The sequence below is a fragment of the Rhinoderma darwinii genome, chromosome 8 (assembly GCF_050947455.1).
Source record: "Rhinoderma darwinii isolate aRhiDar2 chromosome 8, aRhiDar2.hap1, whole genome shotgun sequence".
In the NCBI taxonomy this organism is placed as follows: Eukaryota; Metazoa; Chordata; class Amphibia; order Anura; family Rhinodermatidae; genus Rhinoderma; species Rhinoderma darwinii.
In genome coordinates, this window is record NC_134694.1 from 30,936,490 (window position 1) to 30,964,029 (window position 27,540).

At 40.8% G+C, this 27,540-nt stretch overlaps 1 protein-coding gene across 2 annotated transcripts in view; it reads right to left on the reverse strand.

Moving 5' to 3' along the window:
- BRINP1 (BMP/retinoic acid inducible neural specific 1) overlaps positions 1-15,869 on the reverse strand; it is a 206,941-nt gene extending 191,072 nt beyond the window's left edge. For both annotated transcript variants that reach the window (XM_075835550.1, XM_075835549.1), the window contains exon 1: positions 15,770-15,869. The gene's annotated coding sequence lies outside the window, so the exon portion shown is untranslated. The remainder of the gene's footprint in view (positions 1-15,769) is intronic.
- Between the last annotated feature and the right edge of the window lie 11,671 nt (positions 15,870-27,540).

Genomic DNA, 27,540 nt, shown 5'->3' on the forward strand with positions numbered 1-27,540 from the left:
AAATTTATGGTAGGGCTGTCAATGGGTGACAGAGAGTCCCCTCCCGGCATTGCAGCATGAGCCCCGGAGCATCTGCAGTGATTTCGTGGGCACTGTTTCTGTAATTGAGCAATCAGAATAACATACATGTACATCATTCTGTGTCAACTAGCCCATTAATATGATGTACAAGTACGTCATTCTGCGTCAAGGGGTAAATACAAATGCTTATAATCGCCAAATCTAGACAAGGATATTGAAGATAATGTAACCCTGGCGGCCGCCGATCTCCACTATCCTGCTTCCCCTGGTGGTCGCCAGCGTCTGTTACCTCGGTGCCGGTGTCTCCATCCTCCCCGGGGATGCCGGCGTGTACTGGTCCCACTTGCTGCTTGCTCCAGTAGGGTGCGCGCGCGACCTGGTGACCTCTTAACGGGTTAGTGCGCGCACCACTAAAACCTTCCCTAGCCTATCCCTGTTCGTTTAGCAATTGGTTCCTTAGTTGTATCCTGTGTTCCCGTATCCTGTATCCCGTATCCAGTAATTGTGTTTGTTCCAGTCCAAAGTCTAGTGGTGAAGTTGAGTACACCATTTGTACTCATGCACGTGCTGGCCGTTGGGACCCAGATGACTACACTTCATCTGTGCCAAGTGGTTCTCCAATGGAGACCCAAGTGTCTTCACTGCTGCCTGCCACAGGTTCGTCCTGTTCTGCCTCCACTGCCTCAGTCACTCTCTGGACTACCTCCATATTATGCCGCTTTTGCGGATGTCTTTAGCAAAAAGGAGGCAGAGGTCCTTCCTCCTCATTGTTCTTACGATTGCCCTATAGAACTGCTCACTGAAGGCTCACCCCCTCGTGGATGGGTTTACCCTCTCTCCTTACCAGGTCATGTCAGCCCATGTCAAGGAGAACCTTGAGAGGGGGTTCATTAGGAAGTCTACTTCTCCGGCCAAATCCGTATTCTTCTTCGTCGAAAAAAAATAAGGATCACTTCGACCATGTATTGATTACTGAGGTTTAAACCAAATCACGATAAAAAACAGGTACCCCTTGCCGCTAATCTCTGAACTCTTCAATATAATTTGTGGGGCCAAGATTTTCACGAAGCTGGATCTATGCGGGGCTTATAACCTGACCTGATTACGTAAAGGAGACGAATGGAAGACCGCATTCAACACCCGAGATGGTCACTACGAGTATCTTGTGATGCCCTTTGGTCTGTGTAACACTCCAGCTGTGTTTCAGGAGTTTGTGAATGACATCTTCCGGGATCTACTGTATGTCTCTGTGGTAGTATATTTGGATGACATCCTGATCTACTCACCAGAACTGACGACACATCGGAAGATTGTTCGCCAAGTCCTGTCGCAGTTAAGTTGGAATCACCTTTACGCCGAACTTGAGAAGTGCATGTTCAAAATAAACTCTTTGCACTTTCTGGGATGCATTGTCTCTTATCGTGGACTTAAGATACATTCAGAGAAGGTGAAGTCCGTCTTGGAGTGACCACGTCCACAGGGTCTCCGGGCTATACAGAGATTTCTTGGATTCGCAAATTTCTACGGACAATTTATCCCAAACTTCTCGTCTCTTACTACCCCAATCTCTGCTCTCAGCAAGAATGGGGTGAACGCCAAAGTTTGGACCCCGAAGGCAGCGTCAACATTTACCAACCTCAAGAGCGCTTTGACACCACTTCAGCCTCCGTTTTTCACCATCCTGACATGACTCGGCAGTTCTCACTGGGGGGTTGATTCTTCTTCCGTTGGTGCTGGAGCACTCCTGCTTCAAAGAAACTCCAAGGGCAAGGCAGCAGCTTGTGGCTTCTTCTCTAAACTATTTTCACCTGCAGAGAGGAAGTAATCCATTGGGGACCGGGAGCTACTGACCGTCAAGTTGGCTTTAGAGGAGTGAAGACACCTGCTGGAGGGGGCTATTTATCCTATCATCATCTATACGGATCACAAGAGTCTCACGTATCTGCCGTATGCACAGCGATTAAATCCTCGCCAAGCCAGATGGTCGTTGTTTTTTGCCGGATTCCAGTTCCTGCTCCACTTCCGTCCTGCAGAAACAATGTGAAGGCCGATGCCTTGTCTTGGTCATTTGAAACTATTGACTCTGAGGAAGTCCCTCAATATATCATACATCCTTCTAAGATTATTGCCGTTAACCATCTGCAAATTAGAGAGATAAGGAAGAATTTTTGTTCGTCCTGCAGGCAGGAAAAAGATTCTCCTCTGGGGACACAATTCCAAACTGGCTGGGCACTCTGGTGTCCATAAGACAGGGGACTTTATGTCTTGTCACTATTGGTGGCCCACGCTGCCTAGAGATGTTTGGACTATGTTTCTTCTTGTACCAACTGCGCCCAAGACAAGTCTACTCATTCCAAGCCTGCTGGTCTGCTCCAACCTCTGCCCGTCCCTGATGGTCCTTGGTAATACATTGCCATGAATTTTATCACCGACCTTCCTCCTACTGCAGTTCCACTGTCTGGGTCGTTGTGGATCGCATCTCTAAAAGGGCACATTTCATCCCACTGACTGGCCTCCCCTCCTCTATCGTTTGGCAAATTTATTTATACAGCATATCTTTCGTCTGCATGGACTACACCTCCATATCGTGTCTGATCGGGAGATACATCTAAAATCTGGAGAGCCCTGTGTAAACTTCTAGATGTGAAATTGGACTTTTCCTCCGCTTATCAGCCACAATCTAACGGCCAAGTTGAAAGGATTAATCAAATACTGTTAAATTATCTTCGTCATTTTATTTCCGTTCAACATGACAATTGGGTGTAGCTCCTTCCTTGGGATAAATTTTCCTATAAAAACCACAAGAGTGAGTCTACTACTTCTTCCCTGTTCTTCATTGTAAACAGCCAACATCCACGTGTTCCTCTACCTGTGCCAGCTACATCTAAAGTGCCTGCAGCTAATTCTTTGTTTGGAAACTTTCTTCATATCTAGCAGCAAACCTAGTCCTCTATCCTACAAGCAGTGGACCGCATGAAGAAAAATGCTGATAGAAAAAGAAAAAAACCCTCCTCAGTTTCTTCCCAGTCAAAGTCTGGTTATCGTCAAAGAATATTCATTTAAAATTCACCTCGAGAATTTTCGTACAGAGCAATCCTGTGTCATATAAGTTACGGCTGCCTCCGACTCTCAAGATTCTCAACTCTTTCCATGTGTCCCTCCTAAAGCCTGTGGTCCTGAATCGCTACAGCAACTCTCCTGGCCCTACAATTTCTACCAATGGTTCTTTTGAAGTCTTTGAAGTTAAGGAGATTCTGCACTACAAGAGGGTAGAAGGAAAAGTTTTCTACCTGGTTGACTGGAAAGGGTTTGGTCCCTAGAAGAGGTTGTGGGAACCTGAAGAGAACATTGATGCCCCTGACCTCATCAAGAGGTTCCTTCTACTATTTGGTCCTAAGAAGATAAGAAGATGGGGCATAAGGGAGGGGGTACTGTAATGCTGGCGTCTGTTACCTCAGTGACGGCGTCTCCCTCCTGCAGGCGTGTACTGTTCCTGCTTGCTGCACGCTCCCGTGGGGTGCTCGCACACGCCCTGGTGACCACTTAAAGGGCCAGCGCACACCACTAAAACTTTCCCTAGCCTATCCCTGAGCACCCTGGCCTACTTAATCCATCCTGCCGCCTTCCTGTGCCTGAGCACTGTTGTGTCTACCCATGTTCATTTAGTAAATGGTCCCTTAGTTGTATCCTGCATCCCGTGTTCCCGTATCCTGTTTCCTGTATCCCATATCCTGTAATTGTGTTTGTTCCATTGCAAAGTCTAGTGGCGGAGTTAAGTACACCATCTGTACTCGGTGCACGTGCCAGCCCGTGGGCCCTGGACAGCTACACTTCATCTGTGCCAAGTGTCACCTGGGCCAAGAGTCATCTGTGCCAAGTGTCTGCCACTCCAAGTGTCTGCCATACCAAATGTCTGCCTAATCTTCTATCCTGTAACTCTCGTCCTAAAGACGATCATTAACTATTTTCTGGCCATCTGCGACTTCGCAATGGCGGAGCGGCCTAGTGGGTCCACATACCCCATGATCGTTACAGATAAACTTTTCCTAGCCCTAGATAATGATATAGGAATTAAAAAAATAAATAAATATTGCTTCATTCCATGTTTTTTATATATATATATATATATATATATATATATATATATATATATATATAAAAGACAAAAAATAGGCAGCACTCCGTTCAGGTAGAGGTGAAAAAAGAGGGTACTTTTATTGTCCCATATGGGACAATAAAAGTACCCTCTTTTTTCACCTCTAACTGAACGGAGTGCTGACTATTTTTTGTCTTATATACCATTGGGATTGTGGTCTTATCCCGTTGGCTTGCACCCACAGCATACCGGTGCGGCTGGATCCATTTGTTTTTATATATATATATATATATATATATATATATATATATATAATTTGTCCCCATCAACAGAAAATCTCTACTAAAGTGTATAAGCCAACCTATAAGGACACTTTCCCTTCCTAATTCTAGTTTATGTGCAGATGTAGTAGACAGCTTCGGTGACCTTGAATATCTAGGTGACAGCTCCTATAGATATTGTGACAGGAAACAGGTTGTACTTATTCCTGTCGCATACTATTGGCTTTTACAGCAGTAGAAGCTGTCAGCTGGATATGGATGTTGATGACAGTTCCTTGCTCTGCTGTGCTAGGCAGTTTTTGTTTTTTGTTTGTAAGTCTTCTTTCATTGAAGCATGGTTAGAGGAAAACAGAGCCGCTCAATGAAATATGTGGCATCCTTCCTTCCAGTTTTGGATTCTTGCACCCCTATACTCTCAGAACTGAGGATTTGTCTACCGCTCGGCCACTGTCTTTGGCCGTTTAACCCCTTCAAAGCAGGCTCCCTTTGAACAACTAACGCCACTCTGGAATTCGGTTTCCAGGGCCAGGGATTGTACACTGACAGATCGGGGCCTAACAAAGGCCCCCAGGTCTGTCTAGTGCTGATGCCTGCTAGAGAGAACCTAGGTATTCTCTAGCATGCTGCCGGTTCATTGTAAATGGACAGACGGCAATGTAATGTCATACAGAAGTATGACATTATATTATATGTAAAAATATGTTTATAAAACTTAAAGTCTCCTAATTGGATTTAAAAAAAATATATATATATTTTTAGATAAAGTTTAAAAAAGACAATAAAAAAATTATATTTATTTAATAGAAGTCCCCAAAAATTATTAATACATACATATTTGTAATCCCCCATACAAGTAATAATCCATGCCGTAAAGTTATGTATCATCTACGATAAACAATGAACGGTGTAAAAAAAAAAATCATGGTGCAATTGCTTTTTTTTATTTATTTCAAACTTAATACAAATTCATACATATTAAACGCCAACATCCATATACCCCAAAAAGATGTCTAAAAAAGTTTGAACTCATCCCGCCAAAAAAAAAAAGCCCAAGTGGTGTAGTCATGATAATAAAAGTTATGGCTGACGGAATACGAGGGGGATAAAAATGAAATTTTTTTGCTGCTTTTAACTTGAAAATGGGCTTGGTCTAAACAGGGCTTAATAAATACAAATTTACTTTACTACCTGGGGAATTCAGATGTTCAGTTTTGTAAATTTAGGAATAAAAATAAAACCCATTTGTATTCCAATTCCCATATTCTTCATCCTATATTTGTGTGAAGGACAAATAGTTCAGGCTTTGTTAGGTCTAATGTTGTGGAAAGGACACAAAGTCCTTGGCCTAGTGTATCAGGAGACAGAATGCCAGAGTTTTTTTTTTCTCATTATCTCACTACAATTATTTACTTGTCTGAACCGCAACAAAAATGGATATAGACCAGACCATAAATATATTCAATGCAAGAGTGAATCAACAATGTAGAAATACAAACTACAATCTCAGAATATTAAAAAGACATGTCTATTTTTTTTTCTTATGCTTTCATACCAATTGAATTAAAGATAATTCTGAGAAATGGTGATTTGACAACAAAGTTGGATGTAGTTGGACATGAAATCTATTTTATTATATTTCCATGTGATCCTCAGATGGATGAGGATTGGTGGAGCAAATCTAAATATTTACCTGCTATTTAATGAGACATCACAAAAATCAGTTAACAAAGGATTGTATATTAAATGTATACCAATCATACCTTCAGGATAGGAATTTCTTAATATTTCTTCTTCCCAAATACAGTAATTCTACGTTTACCATAAGCTATCACAGTGAATAGCCATATGGAAAGTACAGCTCCTGCAATGCATGGGTGAATTTTCAGGCACAATATATCAGTACGATCTTATTGATGCATGGAAGAACTTTTCCTGCTAATCCAACCTGCAGGTTGAAGCATCTGGCTCTCAAATTAATATGATTCTGGTTCACTAGCAACAAATCTGGAGGCAGCCACTTAAATCAGCTTCTGTAAAAGTTTTAATTACCCATCTGAAAACCTAGACACTGCTTGGTGTTTTGGTCCTTAGAAAGGTCCTTTGGGTTAATATAATTACATAGAAAACGAATTGTTCACTTGTTATTTTTTCTTTGTAATATAAATATTTCAATGAAAAATAATCAATGAAAACTACATGAGGAATAAAACCCCTATTATCTGTTTTCACAATCTTTGATAAAGTAACACTAGAGCTAAACATACCCACCCTCTATATCATATAATTATCTGTGTTTACTTGACCACTTAAGTAAGTATAATTGTGACAAATAAGCCCAATGGGCTGAGTTGACAGATAACGTCTATATATTTTTTTTAATTGTTGGGTTTTATCAAATCTAAAAAAGGTACAAACTATATTCATAAGGGTATTATCTATATGTCCTCTTACCATCATGGTTGGAAGATCATCATTTGTTACTGTAATGACGGGGTAGGGAGAAGACAGGTGAGCCCTAATCTACCCGCCACTCAGTCCCTGCCTACATGCACGGCCCGTCCTAGGCGACGGCGTACAACTGGGCGATGGTCCCTACGCTCAATATGTGCACGACAGACAAACAGACAAGGGTACACAGAAGCTAAGGGAAATGGGGCAGTTGCCCACGGCAAGACCATGAGCAACAAGAGTAGTGAACGAGCCGAGTCAAACCAGAAGTGTACGAGGTACCAAACGGAGAGCAGGAGCGTAGTCAGTAAAGCCAGGGTCAAAATGATGCAAGGTCAATAATGATAGCAGGAGCAGCAGAGCCAGGAAACAGGAAAGAATCATAGGCAGAGACAAGCAGGAAATTAAGGTATAAATAGACCGAGGGCGGGAGCTAGAACCGTCTGGCCAGGCTGTGATAGGTTCTCCCACTCCTGAGCCTACCAGCCTGAGTGGTAGCAGATCGAGTCACTCTATCAGACTTAGGAGCAGGTGCAGACTGATTAACCACGGGCGTCGACACAGAAGCTGTGTCTGGCAGATCCTTTACAGTTACTTGTATACTCTCCTAATTAAATTGTTCAATAGGTCAAACACGAAACAATAGTCCATAACGTTAAATCTCTCACATACAAAGCAATTCGGTCTAGGAATAAGAAGAAGCAATTTGGTCTACACCGAAGAAGGCATAACGAATATCACAAGGGTATTCGGATAAAATTATCAGCTTATCTCCATTTTCAGTGCCCTTTATCATAATACATGTATAGTTATTTTTTCTTTCTTCTTTGTCATTGACAAGCACCTCACACCGTAATCACTCTTACTGTAAAGAACCTCCTCCTAAATAAAAAAAATAAAAAGATCACCCTATTATGTTCCTATTGTACAGTTCTTAGATATATTGTCTTTCATGGCATATCTTTATATTGACCTTGTGTTGTGCCCACGGTTGCTGACCACCGGCACATCCTACATACCGGCAGCCGTGACCACAGGACACTCTCTTCATGCCGGCGTCTCCCTCACCAGAGTCGCTGGCACATGCGGCTACAGCTCCCCCACTGAATCCTGTAGAATGTGTGTGCTCATTCCTGGCCTTAAAGGGCCAGCGCGCACGATGCAAAAGTTCCCTAGCCAATCACTATACATCATGGACCTTAAAAAGGGCTCAGCCCTTCCTCTTCTTGCCTGAGCGTTGTTGTGTCTGCCCGTGTTAGTCTCTGTAAATGGTCCCTTAGTTGTATCCTTATTGCAGTGTTCCCTTTTCCTGTATCCCATATCCAATAATTGTATTTGTTCCAGTGCGAAATCTAGTGTCTGAGTCAAATGTGTCATCTGTGCCATGTGTCTGCTACACCATGTGCCTGCTATGCCTGGTGTCTGCCACGCCAAGTGTTTGCCAAATCATCTATCCAGGTACTCTTGTCCTAGAGACTGCTATTGACTATTATTTGGCTAGCAGCTACTCCGCTACGGCGGAGCAGCTTAGTGGGTCCACATACCCCATAGCCATGACACCTTGGATATAGCTTTACATATCAATAAAATCCATCCTAAGACACCTATTTTCTGAGCTGCTCAAAGTTAATCTTTCATTGCGAGACCTCCCATCTATTTTATAAGCATAGGCAAATACCAGTTTTCAAGCAAAACATTGTCAATCTACACTGAACACTGTACACTGAAATAAAGACTGCTAATAACAAATTAAAATAGAGGAACTGCAACCCAAAATGAAACATCACAATCATTAGAAAAATTATTTTTCCCCTTATTTCCCTAGGTAATTCCGAAAGTCAACTTTTTGATTCAAATTATGGATTGCTTGTATTAGATACATTTTTATAGAAAAATATAGAGACTTGCATAAATTACTTAAATTGATTATCTATTTAACTGATTTTCTTTGGTAGGGTATAGTCCTTACAGGAGAAGAATAAGGAGAAATGAGGTAGAGTAGAAACCTACATGTTAGGTTTATTTAATAAATAGAGGTTTATCTCTTCTATCTTCCTCGGCATGAAAAGATGTTAGAAATTCCAAATCCATTATTCTCCCAATATTTGATGTCAAAAGAAACTGAGGATTGAGTTTTATCTTGTGGTAAAATGAAGCTCTACTGTCCATGTCCCCAGAATTGTCTCCAATAGAAGTAACTGCACTACTATGCAAATTCCATGCTAAAGGTCAGGGAGAATGAAGTCATGGATGTAGTAAAATTGTCGGTATCGGGAGTCAACAACTGGGAGAAGCACCAAGACACTAAGAATGGAGAAAAGTTTCTGAGCCAGATCAGAAATAAAGGTAGGCACTGGGCATAGAGACACCTTCGAGTTTTAAGGCTTTCTGCTATAAATATATTCCTGTGCACATCCTAAAGTACAATGTGATGCTTGTTGGGGGGCTCAAAGTCACATTACTTTTGAAAAAAAAGACCATGCCAAGTTGCTGCATAGAAATCACACCTAAAAATGAATAAAACCGACAGCTTGAACTGTGGCCTTTATGTATTTGTTTACTGCAGCTGCTCATTTTTGTAGTAGAACAGATGTATTTGGCACATTTGTGGTGACTTATCAAGCCTAAAAAATATCAACTCCAATATTACTATCAAGACAGCGAGTGAAGAAGTGGTCACATTAGAAGTGCCTCTTATAGAAGATAACCTCCAGTCTTCTCTATTCTTTATGTGTGTTTTTTTTTTATTATTCTTTGTACATTACTTACTTCGATGCACAGGCAGATGATCCACATATGGGAGGAATTAACATTGTGACATGGTGAATTATTATGGTTCAAATATGAAAAAAATAGGTGAAGTGTCGATATTTCATTCCTCAGTTTTCTAGGTTGGGCCCCTTTTCCACTTTTATTCAGCCTCCCAGAGGATAGAAGTATATACTGCATAATTATTTGTCTTTTTGTTCACAAATGACAGCCGTCAATGGGTTATTTATTAAAGACATATGGTTTCATACAATTATTTTCTATTAATATTTTCATTAAACTTTAGGTAATTACAACGTAATTATTTGTAAAAATTTTGGTCAAAAGCAATTAGCTCATTTTTTTAAATTTATTTATTTTTTAAATATGTGCAGTATTTTACCTACTTTTACAGATTTGTCCACCCTTAACTTTTCTAGAATTGTGTTAAGTTAAACAAAAATGTAAAAGTTAAACTTATACATTTTCTAACATGGGAGTCTATGGGCAACGGATGTCCAACGGATAGCATCTGTCCGAGGCAACCGTCACAACCATCCAGTAAAATAACTTATACAATAAACCTAAAAAAAATTTAACATTGGGGACTATCTGTGATTAATGACTGACGGAGGCTTCCATTGGAGATGTAATTATTTTTTTTTAACAAGTTTATTTAACATCTCGCGCCATACATCACAGGATTTGGCGGGTTTAGAGATAAGTTAAGGAAGGACAAACCTGAATATGAGTAAAAATAGTAGGACCTTCATATTAATTACAATTTTACATTTTTGTACAGGCATACAGGTTTACATAATCTGGAGTTTTCCATTAAATTAAATTTTTTTATTTTTTTATTTTAAGTAATGATGCCTTTACATATAAACCCCCATGTTTGGCTATCACATTATATTTTTCCAAACTAGGAACTGCTATGATGGTACATGACCAAACTTTTTTATACAACAATCCAACAACTTTCTTTACAACAATATGAGCAAAAGTTCACATTATATATACAAATATTTTTATTTTATTTTTTTTAGTAGTACTAATTTTACAAAAAATTTAATTTCTTGTTTTTGTTGCAAAATCGAAATTAAAAAAACAAAATTTACCAACTTAACTAAGTATTTAACATGTACTATAGCTCTTTTATCAAATATTTGAACATATCAGATATAGTCAACTCATAAAAAAAATCTATTATGGGTTTTAAAATCATCTAAATTATGAAAATTGGCAGATTCTGAAATAGAGGTATAAATAATAATATACTGTTAAAAGCATTAAACAATACAAATAAACGATCCTAGGTATGTATGAATAAACTTAAATAATGCAAGCAAGTGCAAAATACATTCTTTTGTCAGTTATAGATTCTAGATGATAATGAAGTCCTCTATGAAGAAGACACAAAAGACTAAACATGCAATTTCTGAGTGAAACCCATTGCTAACCCATACTAGAAAAAATTGCTGATACAAAACAGAATGTTCAAGTGAACAAAAGATGCACACAAAACCTTTGTACAAAAAATAACAACAAGGCGGATGCAGAAGACAGAAAGGAAGCACATAACGAAGCAGAATAGAACAAGGAAACATCACACATCATTTACTATGGTCACAAGCATATCATGATAGAACTGAGAGAACAGGAGTTATTGAAAAATCTATTCTGAGGACACACAAGTTCCCCATCCTAGTGCTCACACGGAGGCAGTATATGCTGCTAGTAACTGAAAATAAAAGATCTCCTATTACTTGTGGAACAGAAAAACATGCAAATAATTAGGATGTAGTCACACAAAGCCACAATCCTTTCCTCAACCCACTAGCTGTGCCCTGGATTCCAGAATTTAAGCAGAGATTAATGAAGGCTGGTCGGCCAGTGGGCATAAATATTCGTTATACTGCTAATTCACTTTGATCTTGTTTTTATTGATATATATATATCATGCATGGGTCAATACACCCAATAACATTTGCTATGCCATGTTGACTATCAAGTCATGTGTAGTGATTGCTATGATGATGACTTGTTTCTAGTGTGCAGTTTCACCAAATGATATCCTGTACTTTAGGCAATTAATATTTTTAGCTACAAAATTAATTAAAAATGTAATAACCACAGTTCCCTGTGCTTCTGATTGTGTGTGCACCTGCTTGTGTTACGTGAGATAGATAGATAGATAGATAGATAGATAGATAGATAGATAGATAGATAGATAGATAGATAGATAGATAGATAGATAGATAGATAGATAGATAGATAGATAGATAGATAGATAGATAGATAGATAGATATGTGATTAGATAGATAGATAGATAGATAGATAGATAGATAGATAGATAGATAGATAGATAGATAGATAGATAGATAGATAGATAGATAGATAGATGATAGATAGATAGATAGATAGATAGATAGATAGATAGATAGATAGATAGATAGATAGATATGAGATAGATAGATAGATAGATAGATAGATAGATAGATAGATAGATAGATAGATAGATAGATAGATAGATAGATAGATAGATATGAGATAGATAGATAGATAGATAGATAGATAGATAGATAGATAGATAGATAGATAGATAGATAGATAGATAGATAGATAGATAGATAGATAGATAGATGATAGATAGATATGAGATTAGATAGATAGATAGACAGACAGACAGACAGACAGACAGATAGATAGATAGATAGATAGATAGATAGATAGATAGATAGATAGATAGATAGATAGATAGATAGATAGATAGATAGATAGATAGAAAGAAAGCACACCTTGTATAAGCAATTATCGCAAAGATAATTCCAAAGTAAGAAAAATAAGAACGTAATCACTAGGTATGGGGGCACAGGTAACCTTGAGGAAGGTGAACTTGGCTGGGAAGTACCAAAGAATTGGGAGTTTTCTCACCAAAATTTGTCTTCTCATGCTGCTATAGATACCATACAAAGTAGTAAAAAGTCATATATATATTTGTGTATTTGGGAGTGTGTGCATATATATATATATATATATATACACACACACGTATGTATACACAGAGGCATATAAATATGTACTACACAGAACATATAAACATATGTCTAGTTTTGTAGATCAGAATATACACCCTACAATAAACCAGCACCATCTACTACTAAATTTCCAAAAACAGTGAAAATTGTTTTTATCCCATAAAAATATATATTTATTTTGTCATAATAGACAGAACCCATTTTGTATATAATTATGTGATGTATACTTTTGTCTATTGCTGTACATTCTAAATCTTTACTGTTTTACATAATACAATCCCCAGCCTATACAATAAAACATGCATATATTAGATATATTCTATAATGGTCATATAATGGTCATACTGCACCACATATTGTAAAGCTGCATATAATCTTTCATGAATTTGCTTACTAGTGAGTAGAAATCCCATAATGTTACCCATGACAACATCATTTACATGTAGAGTCACGCAAATTGAAATGTTTGCAGACTGATAAACTTACGTAGGAGGAGCCATTACAACGCGGTGTTCTTCTTACAAATATTCTGCCCTGAGCACTAGAGATGATCTCCTGCTAGAACCATTAGAGGCATTGCAAGATTCAACAGAGGAGCAGTGATCGTGTATCCGTTACCTAATTTCACACATTTTAATTCATTTTGACCTCAACCTTATTTTAATTCTACTTTTTTATTTTTCTCTTAAATTAACTTATCAAGCTTGTAAAATATTTACACATTTTAAAAAATGTGTTTATTATTTACATTTTGATTACTTTTTATACAAATACAAGTGGTGATCTATAGCAAATGTTGTGGTAAAATTATAGTGAAATATATAGAGTTATTTGAAAACATATCCATGTCAATATATCAAATACATTGTTGCTTTATTGTATAGAACAATTAATAATTGTAAACAATTCTATTGCAGAATCATAAAAATGCTCCTTTTTCTTATATCCACTTTTCACTTGTGAACATGTATAAACAATACATAATGTACTGAAATCTACAATTGTATATCCTCTAACTCAGGGGTCAGCAACCTGTGGCACTGGTGCCATAGCCGGCACATGGGGCATGGTTTGCTGGCACACTTCCCTCTCCCAGTGAGTCCAGCGCTGTTGTGTGCTGGGTGGCGCTGAACATCGGGAAAAAGCGGAGCGTCAATGTGCGCTTCGCGGCGCTGACCACCAGGAGATGGAGCTGTGCTTCATTGTTTTTGTCACTGCTAAACATTTGGCAAGCACACAATGCAACACTGTTCAGCATCGCCAAGCGCATATTGAAGTGCAGTCTCTCCTGGACGGAGACTCCTATGTGCACCCCCCAAATCTGGTGTCCAGTAGTCGCTCTCTCCTGTGTGCAGCGCCTCTAAGCTGGTATTTAGTAGCCGTTGTCTCTCCTGTGTGCAGTTCCCCCAAGCTGATGTTCAGTAGTTGTGGTCTCTCCTATGTGCACCCCCCAAATCTGGTTATCAGTAGCCGCGGTCCCTCCTATGTGCACCCCCCCCCCCCCCGTGTTGAGTAGTTGTTGTTTCTTCCGTGTGTAGCACCCTCAAGCTGGCGTATTGAAGCCGCGGTCTCTCCTATGTGCATCGCCCCTCCAGTTGGTGTTTAGTAGTCGTAGTCTCTCCTATGTGCACCCGCCCCCCAAAGCTGGTGTTCAGTAACCTTGTATGCACCACAGATGGATCATCTTTGCAAAGAAAGTCAGGGACAAGTCTCACACTGAAATGTAAGTTTAATTAACTGACTCATGTCACATACGTGGTAACAGTTTGTCTTCTAAGATTTTTATGTTTGCATGGCACACTGACTACTTCATCATTGATTTTTTTTATATAAAAAAATGTTGCCTACCCTTGCTCTAACTCAATAACTTTCATTTACAAAGCTGAGCAGTGCTGTACGTTATCAGCAGAGGTCACGTCCCACATTACAGACATCAGGTCCAGGCCCATCTCACTAGCCAACATCTAAAATCCGCCCCTAGACTATTATAAATGTGTCCAGTCTTCACTGGATTTACATAACAGCTGATAGCACGTTTTCTCACCAGAGCCCAGAAAGCAGTGTTGCAGAACCTGAGATCGCTCCATAGGAAAATATATAGCCAAGCTACAACATATATATAGATCCCTCTGCTGTCTCCATAGGTTTCAAAGCAGATACACAGAAAAGGATGTGTTCTTTATCCAAAAGACATCGAGTAGCATGTGTTGTTATTACATGTGGCTCAGTGGATGGCTCTGCCGCCTTGCAGCACTGGGGGCTCACATCCAACCAGAGCAACATCTGCATAGAGTTTACATGTTCACCCCTTGTTGGCGTGGGTTTACTCTTGGCACCCTGGTTTCCTCTCACACTCCAAAAACATGCTTAGGTTAATTGGTTTTCTATGACATTAGCCTTACGTGTGTGCGTGCGTGCTTGACATAAAAAAAATTAGACTGCGAGCCCCTCTGGGGTCAAGGAGGAATGTCAGTGCATCCTCTGTACATTATTATGGAATATGTTGGCACTATATCAAGAACGGGTAATTAATTACATAAAACATAAGGCTGGGTACGTCTTTCTGTTTGAATGCCGGTCTGCTAGTAGCAGTTAGGGCACATATGATTTCTAGGTGCCCTCACAATCATTTTGTGTTCATTCCTTTGGATTCCAAAAGGGATGTTTAAATGTGTACACGTGTATCAGCGTCTGAATTTATAACAAGCTAGCGCTTACGTGCGTGGTATATAATCAGAAGGCTGTGTTTAATAAAACACCCAGTCATTAAAGTGTGCCTCCAGTCGCACTCGTATATGCCTGTAAACCACCGGCGTGTGCGGATGTGACTATGTGCGCCTTATGTCCACGGCACAGGTATTAACCATCTACCTGCCGGTGTCTGTATTGTGGAGTCCCGTGTTCTGCATTGACTGTGGACGTAGATACATGCGTGCGTTAAGCATGTTTAGTTGTCAGAAGCACAAGCGCTCTTTTTTTTTTTTTGCTTATTATTAGTAGATGTTTAAGTCAGTATTTGTTTTACATTGTTTGTATGATTACTGCTCCTTCTGCTCGTAAAGCGCTGTGCTATATGTGAGTGCGATATAAATAAAGGGTATTGTTACGATTATTTCAAGTGTGCGGTACTTGCCTTCTGTCAGCGTGCCTCTCCGGCAGGGAATAGGTATCCACAAGCAGATATTATCCGAGGTAGGTACCTCTGGGTGCTGTTAACATGCTGATGCTGATGCTGCTGCTGCTGACTGTACTGTAATCTTGGATTGTCAGCAGTCCTTGTCATGCTCGGACACAAAACAACCTTCCTTTTTAGAGATCCCAAGCATTAAAAAAAAAGGCAGTGGTTATTGAACGTGCTGGCTATTTTCCTCCTTGTACTTATGCAGACAAGATGATGACTGGAGCAGGAAAAAGACAGAGAGAGGGGTTGTGGAGGGGGATGGGAGATGGGATGTAATGAATGAGGAAAGAGCTGGGAGGAGCTGGCTGCACAGATCTGGTCCTGAGCTGTGTATCCTATGAAATTCAGGAGCAGGAGGCAGAATTGAGGTGGGACAGGATAAAGATAAACTGAGCCCATCCAAAATATCCTGGTGTGTCATAAATAGGAGCGAAAGAGGAGACAGGGTCTAGGGATACAATATTCAGCTGGTGCAGTGATGCTGAGGGCACTGTAATGTGTCACACCGGAGGAGAGCCATCATTGCTGGATATAGATGCAGCATTAAGGAGGAAACATGGCTTCAGAGCAGAGAGGTAGGAGAGGCGAGGCATGATGGTCATTTGGGGATGGGATTTTTTTTTTTTTTCCAATAATAAAGTATGGGTAGCACGTTGCATGCCAACACAATGAATTAATTTACTATCACATGTGCTGCTCTCTCAGAGCTGCAAGTGTCATTTGAAGATTAGTCGGGATAGATGTGCTGTCTTCTCTCTAGAGACCAGGGACAAGGATGATGCTGGGTCCTAAAGCGGATCCTTCCCGGTTCAGACATTGCTGCAGTAAGACTTGGCTTATCTCAGATGGCTGACATTCTAAAATAGGAGGAGCTTCACGCCAAGCAGCAAAACATACACACCAGTAAGGGCACTACCAGGCGTAGTTGCATATATGGTGCCCATTTTAGGACATTCCTGCTGCATCACCAGCACTCTTCCACCAGTACTCCGCACTCCCACCTTCAGAAACAACCTGGTTTTTGCTGTAAACATCTTGTTATTCATCCTCCCTCAGTATCTGTCACCTCTCGTCTCTTAACCTCTTGCCTCCATCATCCATTGTGCAACTACAATACAAAACTACCTCATTCTCCATGCAATTTTCTTTTCAGCTTCCTGTGTTTTTTTGGTTATATTACAGAATGCAATGAATTTACAGACTGCTTAATCATATCAGTTATGTAGCCAGTATGTGAATATATATATATATATATATATATATATATACACACACACTATATGGACAAAAGTATTGGTACACCTACACATTATATCTACGGAAGCTTTTACAACACCCCATTCTAAATCTATAGGTATTAATATAGAGTTGGTTCCCCAGTTGTACTTAAAATAGCTTCCACTCTCCTGGGAATGTGTCTGTGGGAATTTTTGCCTATTCATCCGGAAGAGAATTTGTGAGGTCAGACACTGATGTTGGACGAGACGGCCTGGCTCACAATCACTGTTCTAGTTCATCCCAATAGTGTTTGATGGGGTTGAGGTCAGGGCTGTGTGCGGGCCAGTCGAGTTCTTCCACACCAAACTCACCCAACCATTCCTTTATGGACCTTGCTTTGTGCACTGGGGCGCAGTCATGCTGGAACGGAAAACAGTCCTCCCCAAACTGTTCCCACAAAGTTGGAAGCTACAATTGTCCAAAATGTCTTGGTCTGCTCAAGCATTAAGATTTCCCTTCACTGAAACTAAGGGGTCTAGGCCAAACCTTGAAAAACAACCCATAGTATTATCCCTCCTCCACCAAACTTTATATTTGACACAATGCAGTCAGGCAGCTAACGTTCTCCTGTTATTCACCAAACCCAGACTCGTCCATCAGACTGCCAGATAGAGAAGTGTCATTCTTCACTTCACAGAACACATTTAGGGTATGTGCACACACACTAATTACGTCCGTAATTGACGGACGTATTTCGGCCGCAAGTCCCGGACCGAACACAGTGCAAGGAGCCGGGCTCCTAGCATCATACTTATGTACGATGCTAGGAGTCCCTGCCTCGCTGCAGGACAACTGTCCCGTAGTGTAATCATGTTTACAGTACGGGACAGTTGTCCTGCAGCGAGGCAGGGACTTCTAGCATCGTACATAAGTATGATGCTAGGAGCCCGGCTCCTTGCACTGTGTTCGGTCCGGGACTTGCGGCCGAAATACGTCCGTCAATTACGGACGTAATTAGTGTGTGTGCACATACCCTTACACTGCTCCAGAGTCCAGGGCCGACGTGCTTTACACCGCTCCATCTGACGCTTGGCATTGTGCTTGGTGATATAAGACTTGCATGCAGCTGTTCGGCCATGGAAACCCATACCATGAAGCTCTCGGTACAGAAGTTTTTTTGCAGATGTTAATGCCAGAGGAGGAACTCTGCAGTTATTCAGAGCATTGGCGACTTTTATGCACCATGTGCTTCAGAACTCAGCGACCCCGCACTATAACTTTACGTGAGCTGCTACTTTGTGGCTGAGTTCCTGTGGTTCCTAAACGCTTCTACTTTGCAATAATAACACTCACACTTGATCGAGGAGGGAATAAATTTCACAAACTGACTTGTTACAATAGTGACATTCTATTACAGTACCACGCTCTAATTCAGTGAGGTTTTTAGAATGACCCATTCTTTCACAAATGTTTGTAAATGCTGACTACATGTTGAGGTGCTGGATTTTATACACATGTGGCAATGGGACTGAATGAAACACCTGAATACAATGATTAAGAGGTGTGTTCCAATATATATATTCAAAAGGGAAAAGAGTCACCATTCCAATGTTAAATTTCAAATGGTTTAATCACCCATATGTACAAAGAATGCAATGTTTAAGCTGCTCAATATATATATATACCCAGTACTGTTCAAAAAAAATAGCAGTCCAACATCATTAACCTGATAAATCAATGTTTTTGGTAGAAGTGATATTTCTACATAGCAAATAATTTAGTAGAAAAAAGTAGAGCCAACAATTAAGACATTCTGAGGAATTGAAAGGGGCTTGTTCAGAATAATAGCAGCGAGGGGTTAAATTGGTGAAGTCATTCATTCTGTGGAATAACAGGGGTCAGTTTTGGCCCTTATTTAAGGTAGAAGAGTGGCAAATGTTGCACATGTTGGTTATAGTGCATTTGCTTCTGAAATACTGGGGAAAACGGGTCGTTCCAGACATTGTTCTGATGAAAAACGTACTACGTTTAAAAAGTTGATTGGAGAGGGAAAACATAGAGAAGCGCAGCAAATTATAGGCTGCTCAGCTAAAATGATCTCAAATGCCTTGAAGTGGCAACCAAAACCTGAAAGATGTGGAAGGAAAAGGGGAACTACTGTTCTAATGGATCGAAGAATAGCCAAAATGGCAAAGGCTCAGCCAATGATCACCGCCGGAAAGATCAAAGAAGATGTGAAGTTACCAGTGAGTACTGCCAAAATCAGAAGACGATTAAGTGAAGCCAAGTTTCCAGCAGGAACTCCCTGCAAAGTCCCGTTGGTGAAAAAAAGACATGTTCTGAATAGGTAAAATTTTGCCAAGGAAGATATTGACTGGCCCAAAGACAAATGGCGCAATATTTCGTAGACTGATGAAATCAAAATTGTTCTTATTGGGTCTAGTGGCTGCAGACAATATGTCAGACGACCCCCGACACTGAATTCAAGCCACAGTACACTGTGAAGACAGTAAAGCATGGTGCTGCAAAAATCATGATATGGGGATGATTTTCCTCATACCATGGTGTTGTGACTTTTTATTGCATACAAGGGATCATCGATCAGTTTGAATATATCAAAATACTTGGGGAGATCATGTTGCCCTATGCCGAAGAAGAAATGCTCTTGAAATGGGTGTTTCAACACGACAATGACCCTAAAAGCACAAGTAAGCGAGCAATATCTTGGTTAAAGACAAACAGGATTGAGGTAATGGAGTGGCCAGCCAAATCCCCTGACCTCAATCCCATAGAGAACTTGTAAGGTGACCTCAAATATATGGTTTATGGGGCAAAACCCAAAAATACAGAAGAACTGTGGAATGTCATTCAACCTTCCTGTACTGGATACCTGCTCAGAGGTGCCAGAAGTTGGTCGACTCCATGCAACACAGATGTCAAGCAGTTCTCAGAAACAATGGTTATGCCACTAAATATTAGTTCAGTAAAGCGAAATCGGAATTTTTTTTTCCAGTTTATACATAAAGTTTTAGGCCCCATGCACACGAACGTGCTTTTGCGGCCGCAATTCTCCCGAATATCCACGGGAGAGTTGTGGCCCCATTCATTCCTATGGGGCCATGCACACGACCTTGGTTTCCACGGTCTGTGCATGGCCCAGGAGCCTGGACCGAAAAAAGAACGGGCATGTTTTATTACGGCCGTGTTCTGCGGTCCAGGCTTATAGAAAATAATGGCCGCGGCCATGTGCATGGCTACGGTCGTATGCATGTGGCCTTAGAATTTTTAAAGAAAAATCCTGGCACTGCTATTTTTTTGAACAGCCTAATATTCAGATTTCTTTATTTTATGTAAAAGATTAACACAAACTGGATAAATGTTGTTATTGTGTTGATTTGGAATTGAATGTCTAGTATTTCCAGTGCATTTGCATTTAGGCAAATAAAAGATAATTTGAATGATTTTGCGCTTTATTTGCTTTATAAACTCACTGCTATTTTTTTAACATTACCGTGTGGTTATATATGTATATATATATACAGTGAAGAAAATAAGTATTTGATCCCTTGCTGATTTTGTAAGTTTGCCCACTGTCAAAGACATGAACAGTCTAGAATTTTTAGGCTAGGTTAATTTTACCAGTGAGAGATAGATTATATTTAAAAAAAAACAGAAAATCACATAATCAAAATTATATACATTTATTTGCATTGTGCACAGAAAATAAGTATTTGATCCCTTTGGCAAACAAGACTTAATACTTGGTGGCAAAACCCTTGTTGGCAAGCACAGCAGTCAGACGTTTTTAGTAGTTGATGATGAGGTTTACACACATGTTAGATGGAATTTTGGCCCACTCCTCTTTGCAGATCATCTATAAATCATTAAGATTTCGAGGCTGTCGCTTGGCAACTCAGATCTTCAGCTCCCTCCATAAGTTTTCGATGGGATTAAGGTCTGGAGACTGGCTAGGCCACTCCATGACCTTAATGTGCTTCTTTTTGAGCCACTCCTTTGTTTCCTTGGCTGTATGTTTCGGGTCATTGTCGTGAAGACCCAGCCACGAGCCATTTTTAATGTCCTGGTGGAGGGAAGGAGGTTGTCACTCAGGGTTTGACGGTACATGGCTCCATCCATTCTCCCATTGATGCGGTGAAGTAGTCCTGTGCCCTTAGCAGAGAAACACCCCCAAAACATAATGTTTCCACCTCCATGCTTGACAGTGGGGACAGTGGGGACGGTGTTCTTTGGGTCATAGGCAGCATTTCTCTTCCTCCAAAAACGGCGAGTTGAGTTAATGCCAAAGAGCTAAATTTTAGTCTCATCTGACCACAGCACCTTCTCCCAATCAGTCTTTTATACAGGTGACCATGTAAGACAGCTGTCTTTAATGCAGGCACCAAGTTGATTTGGAGCGTGTAACTGGTCTGGAGGAGGCTGAACTCTTAATGGTTGGTAGGGGATCAAATACTTATTTCTCTGGGCACAATGCAAATAAATATATATAATTTTGACTATGTGATTTTCTTTTTTTTTTTATCTCTCACTGGTAAAATTAACCTTGCCTAAAAATTCTAGACTGTTCATGTCTTTGACAGTGGGCAAACTTACAAAATCTCAGAAACTGATGGTAAAATGTGAATTTTTTTGGGCATGTTAAATGAATAAAAAAAATGTACCCCCAGTTTCTGAGGAACTATAACCAGACTGATTGTATTCCTCTGAACTATCATTAAAAGAGAGCAACCAGAAGAATTTAAGGCTATTTAGTGTCAGACAGCTATTTTTTTATGTGCAAACAGCAAAGGTAAGAGCCGCACTGTAAAAGATAGACCTCGCAAGGGCGAATAGGGTGCAAGCCCCCAGGAATCCGACTTGTAGATCCCGCAAACGTAGACAAACCAAGGAAGAGAGTCAGCACTCCAAAACGGAATATCAAAAGGTTTATTCACCCACATGTGCAAAGGATTCAACGTTTTAGGTGCTCAATGCAGCCTTTGTCAAGCAATGATACAGAGGTGTTCCAATACATTCATACAAACCCAAGCGGGTGGAGCAAAGACTCAATATTAACATATCATAAATACCAAATAAATAAAATAAATCAATGTGTAAATACATAATACAATTAGCAGGGGCTTAACTATGAAAGATTGGGCCCCATAGCAAACTTTTGACTGCTCCGTAAATCCTTGTTTCTACTATGAATCGCCCTCTAGCGGCGTTTCACAGCATTACAGCCTTCTCCGATTCACTTGAAAAGGAGACGGCTGTAATACTGTGAACCTCCCCTATAGGGCGATTTACAGTATGAGCAAGAAATAAAAGAGCAGTGGCATATAAGCGCCGCTGATCCTTCAAAACAGCTGATCGGCGGCTTTGAAGGATCAGCAGCGCTCATATGCCGCTGCTTCTTCATTCCTTGCACCTACCATGAACCTGCTAGGCTACGGCTGTTTTATTGTATCTGGCTTGTTATAAAAATGGGGGGGGGCCCCACGTAATTTTTTTTTCTTTTAAATGAATAAATAGTTGACGAAAACAATGTGGGGCTCCCCCATTTTCATAACCAGCCAGATACAATAAAACAGCCACAGCCTAGCATTACCAGGGTGGGAAGAGCCGCTGTTTTTGGCCCGTCCCAGCCTAATAATACCAGCATGCGGCCGTCCCAGTGCCCGACCATAAATACAGATATTCGATCGTACCCGGCTCTTCCCGGTACCCCTGGTGGCGGTGGGTTAGGGGTAATAACACTTAGTCCGCCTTAGTAATGGACGATGTCAAACAGACAACTGCCATTACTAAGGTGGTAATAAAGTATTAAAAAACAGAGATATAACTCCCTGTACACACAGAGCTTGCTGGCGCTGATTTAGATGCGGAAACAGCGTCGGAATCACCGCCATAAAACCCCTGAAATCTCCCTGCATTTATTTCAATGGGAGGCAAAGGCGTGTGTTTCCCGGGTGGCTTTTGACCGCTTGCGGGGAAAAAGAAGCCGCGTTTCCTTTCTTGCAGCTTCCGCCTCTGACCGCCTGTTGAAATCTTTTCTGAGGCGTTTTTCACTGCGTTTTTGCCCATGGTTCTTGCATTAGCTTCAATAGCCACAGGCGAAAACTGCCACGAAAACAGCGGAAAAAAGTGCACGCAGTTTAAAATCGGCTTAAAAATTCATGAAGGAATTCTGAGGTAGATTTTTTTTCTGCCTGCACAAAACTCTGTGTGAACAGGGCCTAAGCGTGTATTCTCATAGTGCAGTTTCGCTGTGTTTTTTCCGCACGGCCGAAAACCACATCGAACAGCGCATGTGTTTTTATCACAATTTTTTCAATGCGGTTTTCGGCTGCATGGCAAAAACGTGGTGAAACCGCACTGTGTGAATACACCCTAAGAAAATATATAATTATTCAAATGAAAACTCCCACACACAAACCTCGAACAAAAAACATAGATCATCGAAGTATTCCAGCGTATCTACGACGTAGTCCAAACGGTCGAGCAGAACCTGCAAAACCAAAAAATAGAGTTAGTAATATAAAAAATAAAAATCTCACCTACAGCGACTACTTTCTTCTCCCTGCACTGCAATATAAACTAGAGGTCAATGAAAAATAATTCCCATAAGGCATGTTCACACCCCGCTCAAAGAAAAACGACGTGTAGACGGGTCAAATACACTAGTGTTTCTTGTGAAGGGCCTTTTAAAATGCAGGCCACCTCATTTCCGGTTGCGTCGCTAGCATCGGGGAGCCAGGGCTCCCGGCGAAGGCCATGTTTATTTGTATTTGCGTCCGTAGGATGCAGATACAATTGAAAACTATTGCAGAGCAGGGAGCTAGCTCCCTGCTCTGCCAATAGCGCAGGAACAGGTTCCCTGTGCAGGCCGGCGTGATGACGTGATCATTACGCCAGCCTACACAAGGGTCCCGTCTCGGGCTACTGAGGAGGCTGAGGAGCAGCTCTGTTTGTCGCGTGAACGGGGCTAGGTGAGTATAAGGTTTTTTATTTGTTTCGGGTGGCACAAGGGGGGCTCCCGGAGCTGTGTGGCAGTATCGACAAGGGGGGAGGTATGTGGCACTATCTACATTGGGGGCTATGTGGCAATATGTTCAAGGCGGGGTGTGTGGCACTATCTACAAGGGGGGTTGTGTGTGGCACGATCTAGAAGGGGGGGCAGTGTGGCGCTATCTGCAAGAGGGAGTATGTGGCACCACCTATAAGGGAGGTAATGTGGCGTTATCTACAAGGGGCTGTGTGGCATTATCGACAGGGGTGTGTCCCGATGCAGTTTTTTAATACCTATTATGACTATGAAATAACATATTTAAGTGATATCAACTATATGCCGGTATGGGTGGCACGGGCCCCGTGGCAGGTACAGCAGTAGTTACGCCACTGACAATTAGTCATAGTGTCAATAAAGAAGTAATTATAATCAAGTGTATAGTGCAAAGCGATGCATTGCAAATTTTTATAAAGCATACAAGATCAAAAAACACTGGTCAAAAGGCCTGAATTACAAATGTCAATAAAGACAGCCAATTATGTAAAGTAGCCCAAATATGCAGAATAGCCAGCACTCACCCATATCCTACCAGTCTATGGAACAGCGGTCCTGCGCTAGCATACATAGTAGCTACTTGTGAATAGGGAAGCATCAATCTTTTTTTTCACGTGTTTTTCACGTGTTTTTTTACGTGTTGTGTGCGTGCTTTTTGCAGTTTTTTGGCGCGTAAGTATTACTCCCATTGACTATAGGAAAATATGTCAAATTAATATTTAATTTTTAATATTTCCCACCTTGTGGAAGAAAAAAAAAAAATACAGCAAAAAAGCATTAAAAATCTAATAAAAATAAGTTACTAAAAAAAAAAATGTTTTCATTCGTGACACATTCCCTTTAAGCACAGATATTATAATAGTTGATATCACTTAAATATGTTATTTCATAGTCATAATAGGTATTAAAAAACTGCATCGGGACCCACCCCTGTCGATAGTGCCACACAGCCCCTTGTAGATAACGCCACATACCTCCCTTATAGGTGGTGCCACATACTCCCTCTTGCAGATAGCGCCACACTGCCCCCCCTTCTAGATCGTGCCACACACAACCCCCCTTGTAGATAGTGCCACACACCCCGTCTTGAACATAGTGCCACATAGCCCCCAATGTAGATAGTGCCACATACCTCCCCCCTTGTCGATACTGCCACATAGCTCCGGGAGCCACCCTTGTGCCACCCCAAACAAATAAAAAACCTTATACTCACCTAGCCCCATTCCCGCGACAAACAGAGCTGCTCCTCAGCCTCCTCAGCAGCCCGAGACGGGACCCTTGCGTAGGCTGGCGTGATGATCACGTGATCACGCCGGCCTGCACAGGGAACCTGTTCCTGCGCTATTGGCAGAGCAGGGAGCTAGCTCCCTGCTCTGCAATAGTTTTCAATTGTATCTGCATCCTACGGACGCAAATACAAATAAACATGGCTTTCGCCGGGAGCCCTGGCTCCCCGATGCTAGCGACGCAACCGGAAATTAGGTGGCCAGTGCCGCCTGGCCCGGCACATAATGCTATCTGCCGTTATGGGTGGTACGGGCCCCGTGGCAGCTACAGCAGTAGTTACGCCACTGACAATTAGTCATATTGTCAATAAAAAAGTAATTATAATCAAGTGTATAGTGCAAAGCGATGCATTGCAAATGTTTATAAAACATACAAGATCAAAAAACACTGGTCAAAAGGCCTGAATTACAAATGTCAATAAAGACAACCAATTATGTAAAGTAGCCCAAATATGCAGAATAGCCAGCACTCACCCATATCCTACCAGTCTATGGTCCTGCGCTAGCATACATAGTAGCTACTTAGGAATAGGGAAGCATCAATCTATCTGAGGGTCATGGACCTCAGGGCATGCGCGCCCATGACTTTAATATCGACGGTGTCATCGTAAGTCAGAGCCGCGCACTAGTATGTTATATAGGAGAGAGAGAGTGCAGGGGTGAAATAATTTTAAACCCACTCAAAAGGGTTAGAGCAGCCTTAACTAAGTATATATTTACAAAAAAAAAAGGATAAAAATACATATAAAGTAGCCAACGGCCATATAGTGTAGGGAACCCAGGGTTTAAACGTCCCGGCAGTACCAGATGTGCATGCAAAGATCACAGTGTGTCTATAACACACAATAATCATAATGGTGCCATCTCACAAGGATTTACTAACCCTAATGGGACACTGACCGTATTAAAACAGCCAAAAGTTGAAAACAAATAAAGATCTTACATCCAACAGCTATAGAGTGGGAATCGCCCATATAGCTCACGTCCACTAGACATAAATCCAGTGTGACAATAATAAGTCAAACATAAGAATGATCATGACAAACATAAGATTGATCATGACAAAACACTGAAAGATAGATGCAACCCATTTTATTCACATTGTCAAAGAGAAAGATTAGGAAAGAACTAACACTACGTCCTTTACGTTGGGTGAATATCCAGCTTCGCATTGCAAACAAAATCCAGTGAACGTAGACATACAAAGATAAGAAATATCTGATTAGTGACTTGCAAAGCAAAGCTATCCATAAACAATAATAAAGTGCATTATGTGATATATGTTCCAATAAAATATAATTAATACCCCATTACTACTTTAAGGACTCACAAATGAGAGTATTAAAAAATGGTGACAACAGGGGGTCCCCCCAACGGAGAATCTCCCAAGAAATTACATCTTATATAAATGCTTTTAAGCTATAGTCAAAATTAAGCCCGTTGAGCTGTAGAGTATTAAGGTTGCTAATCCATTCAACCTCTCGTCTCCTAAGCAACTTTTTCCTATCACCTCTCCTAAGAGGTGGTACATGATCAATGATCCAAAAGCAAAGCTGATTAAGCCTATGTTTTGCTTCACAAAAGTGGCTGGGTATAGGTAATTCAATTTTATTTGTATTAATCGTGGATTTGTGAGTGTTTAATCTATTTCTACATTCAGTAGTCATTTCACCTACATACAGGAGTTTACAAGGGCATTAGAACAAATTCTGACCTGCAGGTCAAGAAATGTCCAATCTTATACGTCTTACCAGAACTATGATGTGTAAAATTTTCGCCCTTACACATAAGTCCGCAATTGGCGCAGCCAAGACAAGGGTAACAGCTGTTGCATGTAATCATATCAGGTCCAGTGGGCCTTCCAGTGCCTTTAGGGACAATGTCCTTCTTCACTAATCTATCCTCAAAATTAGGGGATATCCTATAAAAAAAAAAGGGGGTGGTATTCGGAAGGAAGGAATATCATTAAAATTCCCTAACATGGGCCAATGTTTGCGCATAACCTGCATGAATTGATCACACTTTTTGATTCATATTCATAACAACGTTTGATGTCTATTTTGTGAGGAATGCTCAGAAATAAGACATCCCCTAAAGTCCAAATTAAAATCCTGTCAATGTCCTCAGTCGTGTAAGAAAACACATTGGGTCAAAGT